General features: G+C 40.3%; 1 protein-coding gene and 1 pseudogene across 1 annotated transcript in view; both read right to left on the bottom strand.

The window, feature by feature from the left end:
- LOC122662078 (30S ribosomal protein S16-2, chloroplastic/mitochondrial) overlaps window positions 1-11,759 on the bottom strand; it is a 47,610-nt gene extending 35,851 nt beyond the window's left edge. The window contains exon 1 of the mRNA XM_043857637.1: window positions 11,750-11,759. The gene's annotated coding sequence lies outside the window, so the exon portion shown is untranslated. The remainder of the gene's footprint in view (window positions 1-11,749) is intronic.
- Window positions 11,760-11,782: 23 nt separating this feature from the next.
- Window positions 11,783-14,709, bottom strand: LOC122662079 (annotated as a pseudogene).
- Between the last annotated feature and the right edge of the window lie 3,945 nt (window positions 14,710-18,654).

The raw sequence follows: 18,654 nt of genomic DNA on the forward strand, positions 1-18,654 counted from the left end.
GAGCTTGTCACTGAGAAACTGAAAACGCTTTTATGATAGTCCCTTAGTGAAGATATCGGCTAGTTGGTCGACTGTAGAGATGAACTGAGCAGAGACCTCACGACGGGCAACCTTCTCTCGAAACAAAGTGGTAGTCAATTTCGATGTGCTTTGTACGGGCATGAAAGACCGGGTTGGCTGATAAGTAAGTTGCCCCAATGTTGTCACACCATAAAATGGGAGGCTGACCTATTGGGATGCCCAGTTCAGTTAGTAAAGCTACTAACCAAGTCAATTCGGCTGTAGTGTCAGTAACAACCTTGTATTCGGCCTCAGTGGATGAGTGGGCAACGGTTCGTTGCTTGCGTGAGGACTAGGAGAGCAGATTAGAACCCATAAAAATAGCAAAGCCACCAGTCGAGCGACGATCAGTGTTGTCTCTTGCCCAATCAACATCAGAGTAGGCCTGCAGACGAGAACTAGATCGACGATCAATCAATAGGCCATGATAGGATGTATTCTTTAGATAGCGCAAGATACGCTTGACAAGTACCCAATGCTCAACAGTTGGCAATTGCATATGCTGGCAAGCGCAGTTGACTGTAGAGGCTACATCAGGCCGTGTAAGGGTAACATACTGGAGAGCCCCAACAATGGAGCAATAGAGTGTGACATCACTAAATGGTGTACCCCCGGGTTGTAAGCCCTTAGAGGACGTAGGCATCAGTGTGAGCACTGGTTTACAGTCAGTTATGTAGCGCTTTTGAGATAGGAGAAGGCCCTGAGGATGAGGCACAACTTCAATGCCCAAAAAATAATGGAGGGGTCCAAGATCCTTGATAGAGAATTCCTTGGAGAGCTGATTAAGGATGGCTGATACATGAGAGCTACTATTGCTGGTTACCAGGATGTCATCAACATAGACCAAGACATAAGTGGTTACAGTACCCATAACATATATGAACAGGGAAGGGTCTATCTTCGATGCGCAAAACCCTGACTGAATAAGGAATTGGGATAGGCAATGAAACCAGGCCCTGGGGGCCTGTTTGAGGCCATATAAAGATCGATGCAAACGGCAGACATAGCTAGAATGATTAGGATCCTCAAAACCCTGTGGTTGAACCATGTAGACCTCCTCATTGAGTGCACCATGGAGAAAAGCATTGTGAACATCAAGTTGGCGCATAGGCCACCCCTTGGAAACAGCCAGGGAAAGAACTGTTCGAACGGTTGTTGGTTTGACCATATGACTAAACGTCTCATTGTAATCAATGCCTTGTTATTGGTGAAACCTTTAGCCAAGAGGCGAGCTTTGTAGCGCTCAATGGAGCCATCCACCTTTCTTTTAATCCTGTACACCCACTTATAGCCAACAACATTAAATTTGGGATTAGGAGGAACTAGAGACCATGTCCCATTACAAACCAAGGCGTTAAACTTGTCAGCCATTGCCGCCGCCATTCAGGGCTACCTTTGGCATGGGTGTAAGAGGTAGGTTCAATAGGGTCGACTATGATGGTAGTGTTGGTCTGGGGCTAGATGGGTTGGGTTTGAGCATATAAGTCCAACAAGGACCGCGTCTTGGTTTGGGCCATAGGGATGGGGAAGGGACGGGGGAAGGAGAGGCCGAAGTTAGAGTAGGGGTAGTAGAGCCCGGTGAAGGTATAGTGGGTGAGGTGGGATCAGGCGAGGTTGGTGTAGGGGGAAGGTGTGGGTCTTGCCGGAATGCAGGCAAGTGTGCTCCTTAAGTGATGCCTAGTAGGTACCAATGCCCATGGGGATGAGGGCAGGATGGTGGGAATAGGCCCTAAGAGAGGGCATAGACCGTGAGAAAGGAAATGAGGACTCATTAAAGCGAACATGCCTGACAATGTAAATCTTGTTAGTGGCAATGTCCATACACTGATAGCCAGAATGAGAGGGACTGTATCCCAAAAATACATAGGGTGTGGAATGAAAGTCCATTTTATGTGAATTATATGGCCTGAGAAAAGGAAAGCATAAGCAACCAAAGATGCGTAAAAATTGATAATTAGAAGCATGGTGAAAGACTAGTTCAAAGGAAGATTTACCTCCAGTAACATGGGCGGCATACAATTAATTAGATAAACTGCCGTCTCAAACGCAAAATGACAATACTGTTGAGGAACCGATGCTTGGGCAAGCAAGGCCAACCCTGTCTCAACTATATGTCTATGGCGACGTTCCACAGTGCCTTGCTGCTCATGGGTGTGAGGACAAAAACCCTATGTTGGATTCCAAGATTTGCAAAATTTTTTGAAAGAGATCTAAATTCACCACGCCAATCAGATTGTATGGGCTTAATTCTTATACAAAACTGGTGCTCTACTAGCGCTTGAAAATGCCGAAAAACATCAAACGCCTCTGAATGATTTACCAAGGGATAGTACCAAATATAACGAGTATAGTCACCAACAAAAATTAGAAAGTAGCGAAAACCATAAACAAATATAAAATGAGAAGGCCCCCAAATGTCCGTAAAAATTACATCCAAAGGTGAAGAACGATGAAAATCCAAAATTTTCAATCTGAGTCTACTAGACTTGCCAAGTTGACAAGCCGTACAGAGGGAATTAATCTTAGAAGATAAAATAGGCAAAGAACTACTACTAATAATGCTACACAAAACACGTTCATGGGGATGCCCAAGTCGACGATGCCACCTGTCCAAGGAAGTACGCTCAGCAATATTAGCAGATGGCACATGATGTGCTACGGGAAGCTGGTAGAGACCACCACTACTCGGACCGAAAAGAAGAGTACGACTGGTTTTCAGATCCTTCACAGAGAAAAAAGAGGGGTGAAACTCAAAAAACACATTATTATCTTGGGTAAAGCGCTGAACAGAAAGAAGAGATTTTTTGCATATTAGGAACATAAAGAACATTAGATAAATGCAGGGAACCATTAGAAAAAGGGAGAGAAGAGGTACCAATGTGTGTGATAGGAAGACCCTTACCGTTTCCAATATGGATCTGATCGGTACCTGAATAAGCATCATAAGAGGAGAGGGCCTGCAAATCTGGTGTAACATGATGTGTGGCACCAGTGTCTGGGTATCAAGTGGTGGCAAAGGGGGGGGGGAAGGGCAGGGTAAGGCATATAAGGCTGTGGGGCTGAGGACATGGTATTCGGCCCGCTAGGGGAGGGGTATGATGTTGGATAGGGAAATAAGAATGGTAGGCGGTGATCCCCATCCCCTGTAGTTTAAGACTCCCCATACCGCATTTATGTCATGAATTCTACACATTTACATGCCATGCATATTCACATGTATCCCTAACTCTAACTCGTATGCTCATTGTCACTTCACGCACGTTTAGTTATCATGTCCCTTTTTTTTCTCTATGTCATGCATACCAATTTCAATTATTCCTTCATGTAGCCATAGTTCTACTATACTTAAATTAGTGTTAATCATGCTTAGATCATATAGGCTTTGAATGTCTTTTAGTTTACTTCTCTGTATACTAACCCTTGTTTTGCAGCTAGATCTCCGGGTATGTGCTTCTCCCCCTTGCCTTGAACCTTAATTTTTATAGTCTTCATGTACTTTACTTTCTCCCCAAAAGCATGTAATAACCCTACCTTGTATAGTAATAGATAGATCAGCAAGTCCGGGCAGAACGGGGTGCCTAATACCTTTTTCAAACCGTAACTTGACCCGTACCCAGACCAATAGACCATTTGTCCCCAAAAGGGCGCCTTCATGAGAGTCATACATTTACAATTCCGGGTCCTAGACCCTCCTCTAGGTGGCAACTTCTACATTAAATTCACCTTTCTCTTTCCCCCCAAGGAGGGATGAGGTGGAGGACATGTGACAATCCCCCGTCATGTCATTGTCCTCACAATGACGACTCCACTAGGGACTACTTTTACTTGTGTAAAATAGGTCAAACTTTTGATATACTTGGCATATATGTTGAACTGTTAAAACATGCTTTTTCTTTCATTGTATGCTTTTGGATGCTAACTTCTATGCACTAACTTGCATCATGATTTGCATACACTTTTACACACTGTTGGTCATCCAACAACGCATGGTTTAACCCCATTACTTACACCTCGTGGTGTAACCCTGGGCCCGGTGTGTTGGCACACGACTGACCCTTGGTGAAACATGTGACGACCCAAACCCGGGATAAGGGTATGAGTACAACCCTCGGGGGCAGTGATCTTACGATCGATTTCTTAATTTAGCATGTGTCTAAAAGTCGGCTGAATTTTTTTTTATTTCATTAGCATGCAAGCATGCCACCTTTTCTAACTACGTGGAAGATTATTGGGCAACGTATCATCAAATTCAGAATAAAAATGTGTCTTCATCCATATCTGGTGGTGAAACTAAATAATCATTATATGTTCATCCCACAAGCATAAGAGCTAACATAAAAGAAAATAAACAGTATCCAAGTCAAATTTGTGCTACATCCAACCATTAAATCCAAATTCAATTAATAAAATATCCTAGTATCCATTATTCAAATCTTCAAGTCTATCAAGCATCATAATCGCCATCCTGTTGCTCCTGATCACCTGTACAGTTTGTGCACTAACATGTTCCATCATCTGTGTCTAAAAATTAAAGAGGTGAGCTCGGCAGCCCAGTGAGACAAAGCATAGATAATGCATGCATTAATAGATACAACTTACACATACAAACAATGAATGACCTATGGTCAAAACTAAGTACATTAATGCAAGTCTGTTTAGTTCTACTGCATGTGTACATCTAGTAAAGGTAAGGAACACGATCGTTGATCTGACGGCTACTATTTTTTGCATTACTCGGCTGAATACCATCGGGAGTCATTTCTCTTATACCCCGACTGATCGGACCGGGTCTGGAATCAAGTACGCTCTCTTGTGGGAGGTTTAGATTTGATTCTGGTTCTAGAGGACAATGTGCTTTCCGGTGGGAGGTCTTATCCTCAATTCTATTCTGGTGTTCTCATCCAGCACCTAACCCCTACTGGAAAGGGGTGTAGTCTGGGTTCTAGTTCTAAATTCTAAATGTCTGGTTCTGAGACCTTATGTCTAATTCTTTCATTATATTCTTAATGAGCTTCTAACATATGTTGTCATGGTATTTCATCACATTCATATAATTCAAAACTTATGATATATACATGGCATGTCACTCATAATAAAGCATGAAACAAAAATCCAATACTTGTAAACATCATAAATAATCCAAAAGCATATGAAATATAAGAGAAAAATGGTTCACTCACATAACATAGTATAAGAGGTATATCAATCCATGTAAAATCTATGATTATACTCACATAATATAGTATAAGAGGTATATCAATCCATGTAAAATCTATGATTATACTCACCTTGGTACTTGAATAGAATTACTCTCTTACCAAGTCTTTAGTTTATCTCCCGTATAATGTATAGTCCCTAGCTCACCTATCACATCATATTAATCTTTTTAGATTCTGTTCCATTGTGTGCATAGTCACTTCCTAATGCCATAACTTTTAACATAGACATCCACTAGGTATAAAAATTATATACTATTAAACTAGATTTAAAATACCACAAATCATACGAAGGACTCATCTCCAAAATAAGCCTCTAAGGCCCTTCAAATCCAAGCCTAAACTAGGGTACTGACAGTAATTTTTTCTACTAAATAGAATGACCTTTGTGCACTAAAAATGCTATCAATCGTTAAAATTTTGAATGGCTCTCAGTTTTTTATATGTTAAACTATACTCATAAATACACAAATCATCAGAAGACATAAACCTAATTTAAGGTCTCTAAGTCTACTAAAAAATTGAGCGCAATCTGGATTCAAAACTGTAACAAAACCTGCACTCAGGATTGAATACAGAGAAGTAAAAATATAATTTGTCCATATTATAGAAATCAATTCAATCGGGTCTTTTTATGGGTGAAACTTGATGGATAGGGCCACGTTTCATCATAAGGGGTCATCTTCGGATTTGGCCCACAGGTCACTCGAAAATTAGTCATAAGGATAGACAAGTGTACTAGACAGAATTACATTGACCTCAATGTAATTCCAAAATAAATGCACTTCCAAAATGAATTAGTATCTTAAAATGCATGCATAGGAAGTTTTATCAGTCTATTTTGTAACCATATAAATTTAAAATCCTAATCCTAAGCCGTTTAAGAACTTTGATTTTTACAAAAATGGTGCACAGAAAAATCTGTGCAGGAAAATATCAAGAATCACAGGCTCCTAAAGGCTATTATCCTTGCTAAAGATGCAACACAAGGCCTTAGAATATGATCCTATAAAATTAATCTCTCATCAAAGTCTATAATCTCTTACTCTTGGCATAAACTAAATTAGGTTTAGAAGAACTTACTCTTCGTTTGTGCAACCCCAAATTTACTTGAATTCTCTAAGCTTTCACTTCTTCTATCTTCTTTTCTTTTATTTCTCTCCCTTTCTTTCCTTGCTTCCACGATCTAGATTTGGGGTTTCCCTTGGAGTCCCCCTTTAACGGTTACTCTCTCTTGTCTATCTCTCTCTCTCTCTCTCTCTCTCTCTCTTCTTATCTCTTGAGATGACTCTCTTTCCTTCCCTCTCAGAGGTTCTCACATTCTCTCTCGGATTCCTAGTCTATCTCTATCTTCTTAATTCAAGATGTCCTCTCCTTTTGTTTTATTTTATTATTTATTTTATTTTTGATTAATATCTCATCCTAAAATCCTAGTCTTTCTCTAACTTAGAATTCGTGAGATTTCCTTTTTGTTTGTTTTTTTTTTTTTTTTTATCTAATCTTAGAATCCTAGCATATCTCTACTTTCCTTTTTTTTTTTTTTTTTTTTTTTTTTTATCTTTGCACCATGCCAGTTTTGATAAGGTGGGGCCCATAACATCCTCTTCCATCAAGCTGGTCAAACTCTTTATCTCTCATCAATTTAGGTAAAAAATCAAAAGTATGAAAAAATTATACTAAATTTGATGTACACAAGATTTGAACCTTGTACCTACCACAATCAAGCAACTCCAAACTAGTAAGGTATGATTACATGTATGTATATAAAAACCTATAATTTTATAAAACGTTACTTTTTGCATTAAAACACATTTAATGACTAAAATAATAAACTCTAATTAATTATATAGCATAATTACCATTATAGTGTTAGGTACTTGACCAATACGCCAAAAGCTCTGAAGTTGATGGAACGCATTAAATCAAGCCCTTTAACCTATCCCATACTAGGCTGGCCCAATCTAGTGCCCATACACTATAGTGGGCCCCATTAGACACATAACAGACCACCACGCTTCAGCAGTCGTCGTCCTCTGCGGCTCTCACTCTAGGTAGCTTTCACTCTGGCAATAGGTAGCCCATTCCAAGCAGCTTCACTCTGCTCCAAGGTTTTTGCCTGGCGGTAGGTAGCCCTTTCTTGACGGCTTTCACTCTACTCCAGGTAGCCCTTCTCCTAGGTAGCCCTTTCCGTGACTCAAACCCTTGACCTGGTGCCCAGGTTTAATACCAAATGTTAGGTACTTGACCAATACGCCAAAAGCTTAGAAAGCTGATGGAACGCGTTAAATCAAGCCCTTTAACCTATCCCATACTAGGCTGGCCCAATCTAGTGCCCATACACTATAGCGGGCCCCATTAGACACATACCATATACCCTTGGGATCAAATTACTATTTTACCCATAAGGTTGAGACTTAGGGTTTCTGAAATCTGGGGTTTCACATCCTCCCCACCTTACTTAAATTTCGACCTCGAAATTTGATGGTACTACTCTCTTAAAAGTAATTTAATATGTCGCTAATTTATTCTTCTAGGAAAGCATTGTTGGGATTCTAATAGATATAAATAGGTGTTCTAACCTTTTGGTTTCGATCCTGGACTAGTGGGGTGTGGGTCCACATTCTCCTAGATTACCAGAGAGGAACAAGACAATTTATTAACGGTGTTTTGAAACTTTAACTTTAGGAATGAGTAGGAAATTCAAGTGTACCTCAATTTGTAAATATCTCAGGGTATTTAGCTCGCATATCTTCCTCCCGTTCCCAAGATGCTTATTCAATGGCATGATTTCTCCAAAGCACCTTGACTAGGGGTATCGATCGATTGCGAAGCACTTGATCCTTCCGATCTAAAATCTGAACTGGCTTCTCTTCCTAGGTCATGTCCACCTTTAGGTCGAGTGGTTTGTAGTTCAGTGTGTATGAAGGATCATGAACATATTTCTTCAGCATTGATACATGGAAGGTGTTGTGGATGTTCTTCATGGCAGGTGGGAGAGCCAGCCTATAAGCCAAGTTACTGACTCGCTCTAGAATCTCAAACAGTCGAATGTACTTGAGGCTTAACTTTCTCTTCTTTCCAAACCTCATCACACCTTTTATGGGACACGAAGAAACACCATGTCACCTTTCTCAAATTCAAGGTCCTTCCTCCTGTTGTCTGCATAGCTCTTCTGTCTGCTCTGTGCAACTCAAATCCGTTCATGAATCAGGGCTATCTTCTCACAGGTTTTTTGAATTATTTCTGGTCCCAGTATGCTCCGTTCACCTACTTCATCCTAGTACAAGGGTGACTTGCATTTCCTACCGTAGAGTGCCTCAAATGGTGCTATACCAATTGTAGCCTGGTAACTATTATTATAGGCAAACTCTACTAGTGGTAGATGTCATTCCCAGCTTCCCTGTAAATCGAGTACACATGTCCTCAACATATCCTCGAGAATCTGGATAGTCCTCTTAGATTGCCCACCTGTCTAAGGGTGATAAGTGGTACTGAAACTCAGTTTTGTGCCCATAGCTTTCTGCAGACTCTGACAAAATCTGAAAGTAAATCGGGGATCCCTATCTAACACGATGGATACTGGTATGCCGTGCAATATGACAATCACACCAATGTAAAGTAGGACAAACTTGTCCATGTCATAAGTCATCCGAACTGCCAGAAAGTGAGCTGACTTGGTCAGTCTGTCAACTATAACCCATATCGATTCATGACTTTTAGATTTCCTCGGTAGTCCTGTAACAAAATCCATGCTAATGTGCTTCTATTTCCATTCTGGAATAGATAGTGGTTGCAGCAACCTAGATGGCGTCTGATGTTCTGCCTTAACTTGTTGGCAAGTTAGGCACTTCTCTACATAGTGAGCAATTTCTCTCTTCATGTTGTTCCACCATTACGTGGTCTTCAAGTCTTGATACATCTTGGTACTTCCTGGGTGAACTGTATAAGGCATACTATGGGCCTCATCTAAAATTTCTTACTTTAAGTCAGGTTTGTTTGGCACACAAAGCCGGTCACCAAATCTAAGAGTTCCATCTTTCTTGATGACATAATCCATCCCCTTTTCTTCTTGAACTTCCGTCCTGATTTCTCTAGGCACAGGTCTTTACTTTGGGCAAACAAACATTGCCCAGATACATAACTAGTAATTACTTATAGATAACTATTAATATTTATTCAAGTAATATAAATATTAATTCCAACAATCGGATCAGTTATACTAGACTAGCATAAGTATATAATATAAACTATTAGTTATATTTCCTAATATAACATGTTCTATATTTTTCACACATTATTACCAAAAAAAAATATTTTTCACATATAATAATAATATAATTAAGTTGTTATTATGACCAAATCTCTTTTCATATATATGTGAAGAACTATGTGTGCATAGGGAACTGGTACTTATCTCTTTATTTATTATATTTAATATAACAACTTAGTAACTAATATTTACTGATTCAAACAACTTTCTTTTTTGCTGCTTCATCAATGGAATATACGGTCGATTGCCGAAAGAGTCAATTGTTAGAGCGAGCGATACATAAACCAATACTATATGTTACACATTATAGTATGTCTATGCGTAATGTATATATTCATAAATTTAAATATTTCTTTACATTACTTATATAGTTATATTATAATATTACCAAGAAAGGGAGTATTTAGTTTAACATAATATATTAAACTAAATATATTATCACTTATTAGTATTATAGTAAGATACATAATTTTCACATAGCCACCTGAACTGGCTGATAAGTTCCTTCCCAAAGAATGAGAATGTCCATGGGGAGCCATGGCAGGTCACGACACACTAACTGTAATATTGTTTGAGAACTGAACCGGCACTTTGTTGGCCTTGTTCTTAGCCGGCCTAGTTATTTATGACCTCATCTCGGGCTTGCCTCGCCAATATGCGATCCTCGATGTATGGGCCAACCTAGAACTTGATCAACTAGTGCCCACAGTTACTAACCCTTGTTTGGGATTGGCGTGTTTGTTGTGAAATTATTTGTGCATCATGTTGCATATCATACCTTACGTAAAACCGCCCTTGCAACCGCCACTTCCCAGGACTGTTGATAATCAGCCGACCTATGCCCACTGTTTAGCCATAACTTGGTTAATACATAATCAATCTACTCGATTCAAAATGAGTTGTAAACTAGATTTAAAGTGCTACATTTCTTATGAAGAAACCTTTGACCCAATCAGAGAGGAAGGTCCTCGAAAGTAGGCCCAAACCTTGTTGATGTGTTTTGCTAGCAATATTAGAATTGAATTTACCCTGGTGACCTTGCTTACTTCGAGGATGTCTAAGTAGGCTTTTGAAAGGTTTTGATGGGAGTTATCGACAACCATTAATACTTTCTAAACATGCTATTTAGGTCACTAACACCTTAGGAGACTCTAGGATGTTTCCCCCCTCGGGCTCTCGGAGCTTTGGAAATCAAATGGCACGAAATAGGGAAGATGAAGACTTGAGGAATTTGAGTTTGACCTTGGGCGATCACAGGGGCGGTTGCAAACCCTGAGAACAACCACCTCTTCAACCACAGTAACCCATTGCCTATTATACTGGGTGGTCGATCATTGAAGACCAAAGCATAGGCTCTTTTTTCTTCATCTTCTTTTTTTTTTTCCTTAATTCTTCCTTGCTCTTCTATTGTTTTCTGTCTGTTGGTAGAAACAGGATATGTATTTCAGCTATGAAGGTTCAAATATCATTTGGAATCTTGAACTGCCATCAATTACCTAGATGCTATCTTATGTTTACAGAAAGATCATATTCTGAAACTAAACAAATAGAAACCCAATAGAAAATCACAGAAGTAAATATTAAATGAATGAGTGAAGCAAATAATCCATATGAATCATAAATATATAGATACAAGAAACTGGCATTTTCAGGTCACATGATTGACCATCAAAATACTAGGGGATCTTTTGACAATAGATCCCATTTTACCTTCCCTCGCCCTTCTTCTACTTCCAGTACAATGGTTCTCATGTCAGATACTTCCAAGACACCTGTAGCTTCAAGGCTCATTCCCTTCTTTCATACAGTTTGTGTTCTGTTGTTTTTGCACAACTCAACCCCCCCTCCAAACTGCTTTCAGTATCCATATCCTTTAAGAGTAGAAGCCTCTCTGTCAAATTTTATCTCAACAGATCAAACTAGATCATTCGATTTCATTGAGCCATCTACTCCAAGAAATGCAAGAGTATTTTTACTTTGACGAGAAAAATTAGATGGTTTCCATGATATTGTTAGAGTGGATTCTTATAAAAGGTGAAGCACATCTAAGGAAACAGGGAATGTCAAGAGGGTCATCTTCTACTTCTGGTCTTGGAGTTAAAATCAATGTTCCTTTCTTCTCTTTGAGCTCAATCAAGACCAACAATTGTCAATTGAGTATTCTTCGGAGATGTCCCCCTACAACATCAAAAGCAACCCAAACAGCAAGATGCGTCATTCATGAAGCAGCTTTCCGACAATATTGCCCCTGTTTCTGCCTCCTTTCTGAGATCAATCAAGACCAACAATGGTCAAATGAGCATTGTTTGGTGACCCTCAATTTCTCCATTCACTCTTCAGGTACATTCTGGACATTAATGATGCATTTTGATCAGTTCCTCACAGTCTTAATTTGTCGTAGCGGTAGCAAGTTTCATTTTTTTATGCATAAGCAATCTGCCCTCACAACATCGGAGACCTTAACCAATCTGACTTACTAACTTCCTAGACACTTGCTAACATTTTTGCTAATGCAATTTTGTTGACTATAGCCCAAGTGTGCAACAGAATACTTGCAATTAATCTTATGAGCCGACAAGTAAACTCTTCATAGCAGAAACCTTTCCCTTCTCAAGATTAAAATATAGCAATCACCAATTAAGACCAACAGTTGCAACTTTCCCCACAAGCACGAGACTTGCATGGAGTAATTTCTGGCAATCCATTCAAATTATGATATATTACCTGAAATTAATGGTTAAAAAATTAGACACAAGACAACAAGCCACTACAATAACTATAATGTGCAATGGCATAAATCTTTTGTCCTTCAGTCTTTACCTATTATGTAGAAATTCAAACCATTTAGGTGGTGGGCTAACTTAACTCTCGAGATGGCTTGTAATAACCTGAAACCCATACAAGCAAACAAACTTAACAGTAAAAGGATAAGCAAAATACTAAGAAAATTAAAAGGGACATATTTATAAGACACAAGAATAACTTATACCTTCCATATGGCAATAAGGGTATCTAGCTATCCAGATTGATGTACTGTGGATGATGCACGGTTTGTAAATGAAATGAACCATTCCCTCATCCCATAATACCATGCAGATGAAATTTCAAGGAGGTCAGATTAGTTAATAATTCTGATAAAATACCCAATTGCAACAACGTTGCTTTGTCTTTGTGGACTTGGTTGAAGCAAAGAAAACATTTCCACCTCCTCTCTAAACAAAATCAATTTTTGGAGAGTATCCCTCCATCTTCATCTCCTCAGTTAACAAGTCAATAACACAGTAAATTTCTCTTGAATTAAGATACAAACCCTCACTTGCATGAAATTCATGAATTTTATTCTCGATCTCAATCCAACTGCAACTAGGAGTTTTAGTGACACCCCTCTCCATCATCAGTCCTCTCATTCTTGTTGAATCATCCCACCTCTTTGAATTTGCAAATATCTTTGATGAGATAATGTAGTTTCCAGAATTTGAAGGCTCCAACTCCAAAAGCAGGAGCATTACACGTTCACCAACCTCGACATTTGCAAAATTCCGATAGGTAGCAAGGAGTGTCCCTAATACGATTGCATCAGGCTTTTCAGGCATCTTTTCAATGAACTCCCATGCTTCATTTAAATATCCAGCACGTGCCAAAAGATCGACTATACTGTGATGTCATTTTGATGTACATCTCCACCTTCCTCTGCCATTCTCTTAAATAGTGATATTGCCTCTAGGGCATGTCCATGAACAACAAGGGCAGAGATAATGGCATTCCAAGAGACCACATTTTTTCGGGGCATCTCTCCAAAGATTCTACGTGCATGGGCTAGGCTCCCACACTTGGCATACATATCTATTAGGCCTGTACCAACATAGATATCATGTTTTATACCTTTTTGTGATGCATATGCATCTACCCACTTCCCAACATCATGGGCCCGTATGGAGGCACAGGCTGATAGAACTCCAATCAATGTGATCTTATCAGGGTCCACACTTGCTGCCCTCTTTTAATGGAATAACCTGATTGCTTCATCTAATGCTCCATTTTGTGCATATCTGTTTGGATCTGGTGAAGTAAATAATTGGTACAACGTATAGATAATTAATACTTACAATTAATAAGTCTTTACCTTGCAGTGTTTATTTATTTTTTTTAGTTGAGGGTGGGGGGGGGGGGAAGAACTTTCAACCAAAGAGCATAGAAAACTGAAAATTTTTTAGTAATAGGAAAATCCAATTAAAGAATACTTGCCCTGTTATCATGGCATTCCACGTAACAATATCTTTCTTCAACATTTTATTGAAAACTTTCCTTGCTGAATCAAGATCCCCACATTTCCCATACATATCAATCAACGAGGAGCCCGCAAAAGAATTCAACTCAATTGTTTGATCCTCCACAAGCCCTTCAACCCATCTTCCCAAACTCAAGTCTCCCAAGTCCCCGCATGCTCCTAGAACGCTTACTGGAGTCATTTCATCTGGGTCAAAACCTGCCAACCTCATTCTCCTATACAAACTCACTGCCTCTGTAGCAAAACCCATCTTAGAGTACCTAGATATCATTGAATTACAAGAAACCAAGTCCTTATTAGTAATTTCATCGAACACCTTTCGCACATCATCCAACTCACCGTACCTTGCATACATAGTGATCAACGAGTGTCTAGTGTGGCAATCAGAGTCCATCGCAGTTTTAAAAATCAACGAATGGGCCCTCCTACCTTGGTCTAACGACAGGAGGTTTGGACAAGAGATTAGAAGAAATGGGTAGGTGAAATTATTTGGTTTTTGGCCTGAGAACTTCATTTGGTGATAAAATTCAAGTGTGAGAGAGAATTTGTGCCATGTGTTGGTTAGACCATGAATCATGACATTGTAAGAGAAGTCATTGGGTTCTGGTGTTTGAGAGAAGAGGAGCGAAGCATAGGTAAAATCTTTGAGATCGACCAGTTTGGAGAGGAGGAAATTGGGTTTTTTTATGGAATTGATGAGCATCTGAGAGTGGACTTGTTTCAATGATTTGGATGAACTATACTGCTTCAAGAGAGATAGGAGCTTATGAGTGAGATTGGAGACATCTGGATAAGAATGGATTGTTGTATTAAAAAAAAGAGAGCGGGAAATGATAAGCATAAGGGGTTTGGATTTATGAACCATCGTCTATGTAAAGTTGTAAACCTTGATGACTGCAATTCCAAGTTCTTGAAACAGAAACAATCTTCTTCTTCACAAACGATTCCAAGGTCTTGAAACAGAGAAAGTTAGATATCATACCCCACCCTGTATGATTAGGCAGTGTAACTAGGATGCACGCCAATACCCTACACCAACACCTGGATCACAGATGCAGTAGCCAAAGTCCCACAATACATAAAGGTAATTAAAGTTACCAAAGCAATATAATATAATAAGCATACTGTCAGAGTGCGAAAGCTACTGTGCTATATTTATAAATTAGATTACAGTTTATTCGGACATTACATTGTTTAAACAACTGTACTTAATATTTTCAAGAAATCGATACTCAACATAAATATAACTATAGTGTACTCATAATTACAATCCCAATAATATAATAATGTCAATTGTCAAAAGGGCCTCGAGCCCAAGATCTACTGTTCCCTATAGGCACATGCCTCGCAGACACAGTCATCACCATGCTACTCCTTGTCGGGAGCATATCAAACATCCATATCATCAGAATACGGGTAAGGAAGGTCCACATCCGCCACATCCAACACACCTGCATCCACATCTAAAAAGAGAGGACCCTCGAGGGATGAGCTTTATTAAGTCCAATAAGCGATTAGACCATGCAAGCATACACAACAATTCATGAATGCACAATAATGATGATGCATGTATGAGTTTGTTTTATTATCCACCTAACATCACATCTAAGGCTGGGTCTAGTATTACTACAACTCTTAGGTAGCATCCTTGGTCCCGAGAACAACAGAGTCCAACGATGTCAAACCCGAGTTACGATGGAAGCCTGTGGTATCGAAGTCCTCATGATATTGTCTGCAAACCCCTTTACAAACCCCGTCCTGACGTTCGGTCTGAAAATACGATCGACACCTGAACTTCTCGACGGGCCGCACACGTGGGTAGTCTGACACCTTACTCCCTATCGGCAAGGGTTGTAGCACTAGGTATAATACCATCCTAACCAACATACATCTATATACATGAGGGTGTATACTCGCGCATATGCTAGAGGTCGAGTCCATAGTGCCAAAATACCGATTGCCCGGCTATCCTCTCATCCCCTCTAGCTTATACACTCAAATACCAATACTACAACAAATGCGATATCGAAGTCACAGTCGACCGATCACAAACCTGTTTTCAGCTCTAATGTAATAGTTATATCAAAGGCAAATACAACATTGAGTACGGCGAATATAGTCATGGAAATCTGGCCATACCTGTTACACCCGCACCCGAGAGCCTATTTGTTTATTATTTATCCTTGTGGTGAGTAGACTGTGCTGCCTTGTTTGCCTGTGAGCGTTTCACCATGATGGTCAAAGGGTAGGTTACCAAACCTATTTTATTGCTTGTTTACTTCCTCTCGAAGTCCTTGAGGTGTGGGCCCAAGCCCGGACCTTTTTGATACTTTATCTGCTCTTTCTATTGTATAGGATGCAGGGTCCTATGTGCATCTGACCCTACATCCGATGCTGTTGTCGTGGCTATTTTGAGTGAGACCTTATGTGGGACCCACATTCCCTTTATCGAGGATGTTGTTGGTGCCTTATCATGTTTGACTACTACCCTAGCCTCCCTTCTATTTTGGTGACCTCTTAAGTGGGCCCTTGGGCCTAAGTCATGCTTGAAATAGGTTAATGTACTTTAGACATTAAAAGACCTTAGCCAAACAAGACCCAATCTTTATTCAAAAATGAAGCTCATTGGGCCCAAGTTGTATCTTAATGGTGTTTAATTGAGTTTAGGTGGGTAATGAGTTTAGATGGGTAATATGTTTGTGGTTCATTAAGAGACCCTACCCAAACAACACCTAAGTGGACATTTAAACTACCCAACCTAAACAAGCCCTAGACTTATAGCTAAGAGGCCCTAGACAAACAGGCCTTAGTAAGGCACATCTATAGATATAAGAGCTAGGGCTATTCCTTAGTCTTTCTCATTTTCTTTCCTAACCTAATCGTGAAAGAAGAGGAGAGCTTTGAAGAGAGGAGTTAGCAAGGAGGAGAAGAAGGAGATGAAGGAGAAGAAGGTGGGATCGGCTGCTTAAGTTTGGATCTACAAGGAGGACCTCTTGTGTACCTCAAATCAGGTAGGCCAAGAACACTCTTGCCTCTCTCCCATCTCTTTTCTCTTTTCGGTTGAGCTTGGAAGGCCCCCCATGTCCTTCTTTTTTAGCTTAAATGGCTCACCTAATTTCAGTCTTGAGTTTGGGTTTCCTCTTGGAACCAAATGGCTTAGCCTAAGCTGTGTTTTTGGGACTCCATTAATGTATTTCAGTCCTATAAAGACCTTTATTTTAACCTCCTACTAAACCAATTTTGATTCTAGAGTTTCAACCACCAAAGGAAGCCCCAAATCTGGATTTTGAGCATTTGATTCTTTAAATCCCTCAATCATTTGATGATGGGTGCTTCTAAGACCTTAATAGACTATAAGACACCCCCTCCCTAGTCCCTTGGAACTTAAAGAACCAAATGGGGCAAATCTGGGCTGTTAAGGACCTTAAAAATTGCACCTGGGTTGCATCGGAGGCAGAGCTCTGCGTGAGTCCGATGTTGCCTCCGATGTGGCCTGAGCCTACAAGGAAGGTCGGACTCAAGGTCGGAGGCAAGCCTGTTGAGTTCGACGTTGCCTCCGATGTGGCCTGAGCCTGCAGGGAAGGTCGGACTCAAGGTCGGAGGCAAGCCTGCTGAGTCTGACGTTGCTTCCGATGTGGCCTGAGCCAGTAGGGAAGGTCGGACTCAAGTTCGGAGGCAAGCCTGCTGAGTCCGATGTTGCCTCTGATGTGGCCAGAGCCTGCAGTGAAGGTCGGACTCAAGGTCAGAGGCAAGCCTGCTGAGTCCGACGTTGCCTCCGATGTGGCCAGAGCCTGCAGTGAAGGTCGGACTCAAGGTTGGAGGCAGATCTCTGCTGAGTCCGACGTTGCCTCCGACGTAGTTTTCAAGGCTTATAACTTATGTAAACTATGAGGTTTCTCTATGAGGCCTCCCCTACACTCTCTCACACTCTTATTCACTTCCATAGGCGCCAACATATGTGCAATGGAGTGATTTTGAGCGAGAATGGTTGCGCTTATACAAATTCTATTTGAAGTAATTGGTGAGTGGGTTTGGGTGACTGTTGAGCTTGTTTACTATTGCTTATTCATGCATTTATGAATTATATTATGACATTATCATTCAAACATGATTGCATATTTGCATTTATTCTTATTCGATGATGATGATGATTGATTAGGATAATATGGATTTGTGTTGGGTTACAGTACCAGGAAGTACTGGCACCGGAACCCCTGGATTACGTGGAATTGTATATTACATCTCATTCTAGCCTGTATGCGCCGTGTTGTGCTGGTACCTGGGTGTTAGATGGAATGGAACGTTGACACACCCGAATGTAACTCTCAACACGATAGGATTCATGTAGTATATCTGTGGTTAGGCTCAGTTCCCTATGCTACGACCCTTACCAACAGGGGTTTAGGTGTTGGGTAGCCAGCACCTTGCTGTGGAGAGTTAGAGAGGCCAGGCCAGGGGTAGTAATGGTTATCGGGGTCTGTCTCTAGGTGGTGATGACTACGACCGACGAGGGCTCCATAGTAATAATTGAGGTTGCATTGTGGTGAGAATGGAAGGATCCACAGTGTCTTCCCGAGTTATTGCAATAGCATATACCCATTGACTTAGCATTGTGTGGTAGGTGGTAAATGAATTAATAATGGCATGCACCATAGACTATTTGTGATTGTGTGATTGTGCATCCCCTTTTCTCTCTCACTAGCTCGGTGGAGCTAACCCCCATGTACACATTCTTTTTAGATTTTGATGCAAATGATTACTGTGGAACCAGAGACCGTGACTGAGGATCATGGCGATGGTTGCCTATGATGATTGTGCCT

Source organism: Telopea speciosissima, chromosome 5 (assembly GCF_018873765.1).
Source record: "Telopea speciosissima isolate NSW1024214 ecotype Mountain lineage chromosome 5, Tspe_v1, whole genome shotgun sequence".
Classification (NCBI taxonomy): Eukaryota; Viridiplantae; Streptophyta; class Magnoliopsida; order Proteales; family Proteaceae; genus Telopea; species Telopea speciosissima.